Source organism: Rhinopithecus bieti, unplaced genomic scaffold (assembly GCF_001698545.2).
Source record: "Rhinopithecus bieti isolate Rb0 unplaced genomic scaffold, ASM169854v2 scaffold_66246, whole genome shotgun sequence".
Lineage (NCBI taxonomy): Eukaryota > Metazoa > Chordata > Mammalia > Primates > Cercopithecidae > Rhinopithecus > Rhinopithecus bieti.
This window is the reverse complement of record NW_016826110.1, coordinates 343049-353349: the sequence shown is the minus strand read 5'-3', so window position 1 is coordinate 353349 and position 10301 is coordinate 343049.

The following is a 10301-nucleotide window of genomic DNA, read 5'->3' as shown; positions in this document are numbered from 1 at the left end:
TACTCATCTCAAATCTGGAGAGTATCATACCCTCTGCCTTTATGTTCCATAGACAGAGAGCCTGTCCCTCAATCAACTCTCTCCCCTTCTATCTGAACCAATTTCCCAGCTCTGCCAATTCTATAGTGATATAATCTTGCATTGGGATTCACTGCAGTTTCAGGTGGGGGCAAGTCTTGTGGGGTTACTCTCTGTATGCACAGTTGGTCTGCTTTTATCTTGGTGGTGACAACTGGACATGAAGAGAGGAAAGGAACCTCTACAGGCTTGTCCCAGTCCTCACTGTCCTTCTCATAATTGCTCTTATGGGGTTCCAGGACTTAGGGTCCCAGAATTATTAGTCATAATAGCCCTGACTTGATATGGCAGCTGGCGACCCTCTGAATGACCCACCTGACAAGCCAGGGTCTACTTTTTGTCATCCTGTGCCCAAAGGTCTCCAGTGTTTTAGCCTGAGTTAATCTGGTATCTCTTTCTAGCCTCACTCATCTTATAACTGAGTCACCCTTGCTTGTACCACAAACTCAGTCTCTGGCTGCTTGGAGCACAGTCAGGAGTGGCCAGCCAATTGTGGCTGTGATGGCTTGGGCATCTGACTTTCACTTAGTTGTATTCACTCCCTGCAGCAGCTCGTCCAGACCCTTTGGCATTTTCAGAGTGTTCTCATACTAATGCAGTGGGCCCCATCCGTCTGTTGGGCCCCACATAGATGTGGATGAACAGCCTGAAATTTCCCCTGAGGATCTCCTGTTCCTGATGTTATCCTTTCGGTGTTCATGGATATTCTCTGACCTTCTGGCTGGGCTTGGCAATTGTTGAACTGGACCCCTATTGACTCCAATAGGGATGGCACTTGTGTCTGAGAGGCCAAAGAAGACACCTGGAGACAGTGAACGAGACATAGGGTTTATTAGGGGGACTGACATGCAGGGGCTGTTCAGTGGAGGCAGGTTAGACAGGAGAACTGCTGCAGTTCATAAATGCAGCAGTTTATACGGCATTTTCACTTAGCACCCTCCACCTAGCAACCTGCATCTAACTCAGAACAAAGGGCTCCGATCCCCTGTTTGTCCTGTATTCCAAGGGATGGGGCCGAGATTTCATAATTTCATAGAGAAGGAGTGAACCTCTGGGTTGGCCACTCCCAGATTCCTTAGCTCAGAACTCTGAACACACATTCTTTGTGCGGTCATTCTCATGGTATGCTTAAGTTATTGCTGTCAGGTGCATCTGCCATACATACACTAACTATAATATTTATTTTTGGCCTCGTTGTGCCACTAATATTGCTGTGTTTCTTTAGGTGATGTAAATTAACTTAATTCCTCTTTGAAAATTAGAGAACTTTACTTGAGGGGAAATATTAAATATTTCATTGGAAATGAGTTTAAAAATAAATGCTCAAAATTCATAAAAGCTATTAAAATGATGTTTGATATACATCGATTTAGAGGGTAAGAAATCAAGTGAAATTAATTAGTTGCTCAACTCTAAAAGACTCACTAATAAAGAGGTAATGAAATGTTCATGGTGAAATGTTTCTTTTACACCAATTTTCTATGCTGAGATAGTTCAGCTGGGATGGATGCACAGCTGAGAGGCAGTGAGGCATATGGGAAGCATGTGAGTTTTGGAAGACAGTCCTGGATTTAAATCTGCAATTTAGAGATGTGTCTGGGTAAATCACTGACAGCTTCCAAATTGCGGTTTCTTCATAGAATTTCTGCATAATAATGCCTGAATGGCAGGACTGCTGTCAGCATTTGAGGTGATATTTGCCGTGTCTTTGGTCCAAAATTTAGTACATACAAGGGACTCAATAACGATAAGATATTGTTATTAGTTATCCAGAAAGCAATCTGCTTGCACCAGGCCTTTTGCTCCTGGAACATCCCATGTTTTTAACTTCACTGATATTTTGTTTTGCTCTAGAGGGAGTGGAAACTAGCTTAAGGAGGTGAAAAAGTGCATTGATAACTTTCCCCAAAACATCTGCTATGAAATGGCAATTCATTTTCCTATAACTATACAGAGAATTCAGTTTCCCTATATCTATAAAGAGTGGGTGGGCTATGAAATATCGAAAAAGAGTGGGTGGGCTATGAAATAGAATGGGTTAAAGACTTCTCTGAAGGCCTTAATTTCTAATATAGCAGTTTGTATCTGCTGTGTACACAGATGAGAGTTGTACCTACGCGAGGAGGGCGGCGGTCCTTGCAGCGTGGATTCCAGGAAAGGAAAGGAAGCCCCGACGCAGCATCATTTATGGACTTGAACACTAGGTGTCGCTCGCGCACTTGTTTTCAGCCGTAGGATTCAGAGAAGGTATTTTAGGCTCAGACCTAACGCTTGATTTACAGTTCTTCCGATTCTTTTCCCCACAGTTACAAATTGTTTTCGGATGTTTGTGCCGGTCTCCTGCTAACCTATGCTCTCTGCCCGAACCTCATTCACCTGCCTCAAATTTCTGGTTTACTGAAGAACAGAACTCCTTGATTCCATTTCACCGCTTTCTAGGTCCCAACGTTTTTGCTCCTCTTTTCTGAGAAGTGTTCGGCAGTATACCATATCTACACTCCCATCCATAGGCCTCTTAGTGCACCAGATCCAAAATATCTTATATAAAGGATGATATAAATATCTTACATAAAACATAAATGCATAATGTCTATAAAATATCTTTCAGTATCTTTTAATATCTAAAGTACCTTATGTAACTATCTTATACAAAGTATGACATCTTATATAAAGTATTATATAAAGTCATTGATTCACTGAACAAACATTTATTTAGTTTGTGTTTTGTGGGCAGCATAGACTCATCTTATGTTTTGATGTAAAAACTCAAGTATTTGTTCCTGATGAATTCAGAAGAATACTTAGGGAATATGAAAATTCCCTAATACATATACAGGATATCTTTTATCCACTGGAGTGTATAGATAGTGGATGCTTTTTCTAAAAATATGAGTTCTGTACCTTAGAAAAGGATAAATACATTCTGTGTTGCTTCTAATGTTTGTTAGGGGAAGGAGGCCGCATTGAGTTCTATTGTGAGAAAAAAAAAGAAGCAGAATGAGAATGAGGTCTTTTGCATGGGAGGGATAATGAGAGTATGGGCAGAGCAGGAAGAGACTACTAAAGAGGGGAAGAACTCAGCAAAAGGATGGACTTGGCTAGGGAGAGCCTGTATTCATGCCCCTGAGAGGTCTGAGAGTGGTTGATGACCTGGAATGGGTGTATCCTTTGTGACCAAACTGGTGGCTCAGGGATGACCTAGCTGGCCCAGCTGTCCTCATTAAATAGTCATTATTTTTATTAAATGGAGGATCATACTTCATTCAAAGTCATTAACAGCAATATCAGCGACTAAGATATTGACTGCCTAGTAGTAGCAACATCCCTGCCTACACCCAGAGATATTATCAGCCAATTACCTCATCATCTGGTTGTGGGGCAATCTGTGTTCTGCACCATGCCTTGAGCATGACACATATTTTGGTAAACCTATGTCTAGGTTTCCTTTCTGCAATATCATAGGACATAGTAAACTCAAGTGACCACTGGACTTCTAACGGGATGAGCAGTGTGGCAGAAGCTTCTGTTTTGCTGGGACCATCCTAACCTAAGAAAGGCATGAAGTAAACTCCACAGTATCATGTATGAAATTCTATGCTAGGCATTGTGGACTAAATCAAGATGAATAAGACTTGATCCCTTATGTGTGATTCCTGTTTATGGGGCATAATGGATACGATGGGTCCATGATGAAGTGTCAGGCCAGGAGGGGAATACATTGGGGGAAGTATTTCCCTACTTGAGACAGTAAATGCAAATAAGGTTTTGTAGGTCCACTTACTCTTAAGGTAGGGCTCAACTCTATTTTAATACATTTCTGACTTCTGAGTTCATTGGTTTATGTGTGAAACAAAAAGATTACTTTCTTAATTTCTTGAAAAAGTCAAATGTCATCTGTAAAGTCTTTTGTTGATGTTATATGATATTACACAGAGGAAGAATTATGGATTGGATCATAATGCTATTAGCTTGATGATTTTCTGGCTGAACATCGAACCACATATTGCTCATCTAATATGTTTTCTGCTGGTAAATATCAGAGCCTCATTGTGGCCCGTATTCTGTTTAATACGTTCATCAGGGATTTGGATAAAGATATGAAGGACACACTCACCCAACATGTGGATGACACCGAGTTAAGAGGGTTAATAAAAAAACCTAAATGACAGAATCAGATGAAAGAGGTCCTAACATGATGGAAAGATCAACCAAACTCTAAAAGAAGTGTGATAGAGATAAATATTAAGCACTATATATATAACTTTAGTATAGTTACCTAAAATAAACTAGGTTCCTGCACTAGGTCTCACAGATCAAACCAATATAAAGTTTAACTCCAGGAGCTGAGCTTTCGTTACTGCAGGAGGCTCAGTAGCCTGTTAACCAATGAAGCTGTATCCAGTTCAGTTTTCTGTGCACTGCACTTGTGTTTCCTATAAATGCTGTAGGATCATGTTATTGGTTGGCGTTCTCTGAACCTGCCCTGGTTGAGAGGACTGCCTGATTTGCGAATCATTTTCATTCTGTTCTTACTTTGCTTTGTTTTCCTCTGCCCAAATAAAGTCAGTTAAATTTAAATTTGGTCTACGGTTTTTTTGTTTAACAGCATTGTTGAATCTTAACATTAGAAGTATAACAAAACAAAAACAAGCAAAAACATAACAGAATATAATAGTTCAAAACACAATATTTGGTATGACAGTGAGATATGGTTAAATAGGTAAGGCATATATCTGTCTCTCTGTGAGTTCTAGATCACCTGATCAAATCATTAAAATAGCAACAGCCTGAATCTTGAACTTTCATTTGGTCTCTTTGGAAACTGTATTTTTGACATTGACAGGCTTAGGGCAGCCTTATTTATTCTGCAAATCACTGGACAGAGAAGTTTTCATGAGCAAGAATATCTTAAATTTTCATGATTCCAGCTAAGAATAGCTTGTCTACAGTGTGACATATTGGCTACATTTGCCAGGCTTTTTATTCACAAGGATAGTCACACACTTTTAAGATCACCAAACAAAACCACCCTACCCATCCATTGACTTTCTTTCTCCCTTTGTCACTCAAAGTGAATTCAGCATTGAATTTGTTTACCTGCATTAGGTACCAGTTTTGGAACCGGTTGCATGAGGGGAAGTAATGATACAGTTATTTCATTTTACAATGCTTTTCTTGAATCCACGGCAGAGTTTAGGATTATTGATAGGAATGTTTAAAAGAGGTTTTCTGTGGCCAGGTGCAGTGGCTCATGCCTGTAATCCCAGCACTTTGGGAGGCTGAGGCAGGTGGATCACCTGAGGTCGGGAGTTCAAGAGCAGTCTGGCCAACATGTGAAACCCCGTCTCTACTAAAATACAAAAAATTTGCCGGGCGTGGTGGTGGACAACTGTAATCCTAGCTACTCGGGAGGCTGAGGCAAAGAATCACTTGAACCTGGGAGGCGGAGGTTACAGTGAGCTGAGATCGCGCCAATGCACTCCCGCCTAGGTGACAGAGTGAGACTCTGCCTCAAAAAAAANTGAATTCAGCATTGAATTTGTTTACCTGCATTAGGTACCAGTTTTGGAACCGGTTGCATGAGGGGAAGTAATGATACAGTTATTTCATTTTACAATGCTTTTCTTGAATCCACGGCAGAGTTTAGGATTATTGATAGGAATGTTTAAAAGAGGTTTTCTGTGGCCAGGTGCAGTGGCTCATGCCTGTAATCCCAGCACTTTGGGAGGCTGAGGCAGGTGGATCACCTGAGGTCGGGAGTTCAAGAGCAGTCTGGCCAATATGTGAAACCCCGTCTCTACTAAAAATACAAAAAATTTGCCGGGCGTGGTGGTGGACAACTGTAATCCTAGCTACTCGGGAGGCTGAGGCAAAGAATCACTTGAACCTGGGAGGCGGAGGTTACAGTGAGCTGAGATCGCGCCAATGCACTCCCGCCTAGGTGACAGAGTGAGACTCTGCCTCAAAAAAAAAAAAAAAAAAAAAAAAAGGTTTTCTGTATCCAGCAATATTTTTTTACTTGATTTGATACTTGAGAGATATTCAAGTATCTGAGAAGCACGTCCATCGTAATGGTGTGATCTACCCCAGCAACTGAAAGCATATTGGTTACAAGTTTTGCAGAATTAGAGCACAGCTCATGTTCTTTTTATCTCGTTGGGCATATGGAAACATCGCTCTGGGTGAGGATGCAATTCTCACACGTGTTGACCATTGAGGTTGCTGAGTTTCCCTTAATTTCTTGTTGGCTCTTCTGCGTGATATAGACAGTGTTGCCTCTTACATGCTCACCAGTCTCTACTCTGTTGTCCTGATTGTTGAACTCTGGTGGTGATCACCTTGCTCAGATCCACACCCACCTGTTCACCCATTTCTGAGAGAGGTCCTGAGGTGAGCTGCAGCTGCACATTCCCATGTTGGGCATGGTGGAGGCTCGGTGGGACTGGTGGAGATTGAGGTGGCAGTAATGGGATCCATTCTTTTAAGGATAAAACTTATAAATTACAACAAACAAGACAAAAACCCCCAACTAATCTTTAAGAACAAGATGCTACAGATTTATCAGTAATGTTTGTGAAAATGTCTTAGGGGCTATAAAGAAGAATATTCTCAAATGAATCAACTGTAATGTAGCAGCAGAAACATCAATATGTTAAACAATATTAGTGGAAGTGAATTTGAGTGAGGGAGTGGGTGTAATTCTCCTCTTGTGAGTCGATCAGGCCACACCTGGGAACTGCTTTCAGTTTTTAGCAACACGCTTTTCTTTTAAAATAACATTGATTATTTTATTGCAGAGTAATATATTTCACTGTAGAAAATCTAGAAAGCACAGAAAAATACATCAATTAAAAATAATCTGTAATCCCGCTTATTGGATAGAATCATTAACATTTTGTTACATCTTCTTTCAGATGTATGCACACACACGCAGATAAATATGTACATATGGTCAGATTGTTTTGATCTTTTATCCCCACTTGACAACGTATCTCAGTTTCTCAGTTAAATGGCATTCTGTTATGTATTCAAACACTTTTAAATTTTATCATATAGGTATACTACACTATTATTTTTAAATTTTGGAAGTAATGCTATGATGCACATTATTATAGATAAATATTTGCTTATATTCCTCAATATTTCTCTAAAGAAAATTCTTAGATGTGTAAATTCTGGATAAAAAAGTATTGACATTGCTCTTTGAGCGAGCGAGACATGGACAAACTGAGGTATCTTCAGAATAGTGACTTTATTTATGGACTGGAAACAATATCATTTGAGGACAGTTGCAAGAGAAAAAAATGGAGATTCAAAACTTTTCACATATTTCAGGGCTTCTCATTGAAAATAAGAATTATGTAAGTCAAAAATACAGTGTTTGGTACCAGTGGCTTGAAGCTACAGGAGACAGATGGTACAGTACCATGTGAAATGCTTGTTACTGTCAGGGCTATTAAAAATGAGTGAGGGTGAGGGTGACTCAAGGGGAAGAGAGTGGCCTGAACTTGGAGATACTGAGTATAGGCCAATAGCCACTTAACTGTGGCCAAGCAGATTCAGAGACTAAGAGTGAATCTTACTAAGGCTAAGGACTCTTCTAACTCTCTGAGTCAATAATTTGTCCTAAGTGGAAAATCTTAAGAAATGAATACCTGATGAGTTTTGTTTTTATTTTTTCTTTCCATAGGTTTTTTTGGGAACAGGTAGTGTTTGGTTATATGAATAAGTTCTTTAGTGGTGATTTCTGAGATTTTGGTGCTCCCATTACCTGAGCAGTATACATTGTACCCAATTTGTAGTCTTTTATTCCTCATCTCCTCCCAGCATTTCCCCCCAAGTATCCAAAGTCCATTGTGACATTCTTATGAGTTTGCATCCTCACAGCTTAGCTCCTACTTATGAGTGACAACTTTTGATGTTTGGTTTTCCATCCCTGAGTTACGTCACTTAAAGCAATGGTCTCCAATTCCTTCCAGGTTGCTGCGAATGCCATTATTTTGTTCATTTTTATGACTGAGTAGTATCCATGGCTGGTTAGACTGTTTTGTTGTTTGTTTGTTTATTCATGTTGGCACAGGGTAGTTTATGCAGGGTTTTGGAAAAAATAAAATAAAACCAACAGCTACAAGGTGGCTTATTTGAGAATTCAGGTATATTTTCTTCCTAAAATAATTCTTAAAGTTGACGCTTACTCATGGATTTTTTTCTTTCTTTCTTTTTTTTTTTGAAGCAGAATTTCACTCTTGTCACCCAGGCTGGAGCGCAATGGCGTGATCTTGGCTCACTGCAACCTCTGCCCCCTGGGTTCAAGTGATTCTCCTGCCTCAGCCTCCCAAGTAGCTGGGATTACAGGCATCCACCACCATGCCCAGCTAATTTTTGTATTTTTTTTTTTAGTAGAGACGGGGGTTTCACCATGTTGGCCAGGTTGGTCTTGAACTCCTGACCTGAGGTGATCCACCCACCTAAGCCTCCCAAAGTGCTGGGATTACAGCCGTGAGCCACTGTGCCCAGCTGGATTGTTTTGATAAAGAAATAGATAATACTTTCCATTGTTATAGTGCTTATTACCACCTGGATATTTTAAAATATTAATCAGTTTTTTTTATTGTTTACAATCCACTCACATATGCAATAGGACGAATGCCCAGCTAAAGGTCCCATTAGGTGTTTTCCTCCCCTTTATTCTACGGAGAGAACTATCAGAACTTGTCCTTTGTAGGTATGAAGGTAGTTTCCTGACAAAGGGTCTTCCTGGATGCAGTCCGAGCTGAGAGTAGCGTCTGACACAGAGTAGGTGTGTGTGAATGGATGAATGGATGGATGAATGAGTAGTGTAATGCCCTCTGGAGGGTGAAGAAAATACTTTTATTATGTAAGAAGAGAGATGTAATCAGACTCCGTGTTTCCCAGATGGAAAGGGAATACCTGCTTGATCTTTGAGGAAGTTGATTCCTTAGAAGGAAAAAGTGACCGTGACTTAGGGTCTACAAAAGGTGGAAGCTAAGCACAGTGCTCCTGGACTTGACCCCTTGGGACAGGCTAAGGATAGGTGACTAAGGGACTCTAGGCAATAGAAAGACCTATTCTGGCTTGGTCTAATTCAGAAAGAGTTGGGTTGTCCTCTCTTTAAGGTCTACTTGGTTCCTCTGTGAGAATAGAATGAATACCAGCCCAGATGACCAGCATCAAAACCAGAATCAGAATCAGCATCATCTCTTGAAATGATCAGCTCCCATGTGCCAGCAAGAAGCAGTGGCATTAGTAACACTGTTAGAATAAAGATTCTTTCTGCTTGGGTATGGAGAAGTTGGACTGCATTCTCATTTTTGGGCTGAGAAAGCCATTACGTTCTTAATGTAATGATGAGTTTGCCTCTAACGAAAGATCTAGGAGAATGTAAGCTAACTGAAAGTAGAAATTCCTGCGCATTTTGTTTATTGATGTGTCCTGAGCATAGAACAATGACTGACACATAGTAGTGACTCAGTGAGTATTTATTGTATAAATGAATACTGTATTTCCTGCTAATGTGGCAAATAGTGCTTAAACTATTAATCAGGAAAGTAAAAATGTGATGACATATTCTGATTTGTGGAGCATTTATATAATCTCTTAATTATATATTTGCACATACATAAGAAGATGGGAATATATGGAAAAAATTACATTTTTTATTCTGAAATCAGAACTCTTTAACTTACCTCAATACTACAACTACCTAGGCATAATTTTGTTAATGTCATCACTGTTCTGGTGAGTAGATTATAATACTTATCTTTCAAATCAAGTTTTTGTCTGTGTTGTGAAAGCCACAATTAGATGGAGCAGGGACCAATAAAGTATCCAGCTAATACACTAGAATATAAATGAAATGAATCATAGGAAATTAAATGACTTTTGACAAATGCTGAGACAAATGCTGTGGCACAAAACCACAGGTTGTCATTTGAAATTGATATTGTAGGGAAACTGTAGTTGCAGCATGAACTCTAACATATAAATCTTCCATGGCACAGGTGTTCACTAATTTGATTTCTAAAAATGCTAGGCATTATGAAATGAAATATATTTCTGAGCATTTCTGACTCATTTACAGATTCAGATATATTTCTTTCTTTTTTTTCCTATAGCTCATATAAAGAGACTAAGAAGGATGTTTATTTTAGAGTTTTAGAATTCTCATTTTTATTTAAAAGACTAGCCATAACTAGGCATTA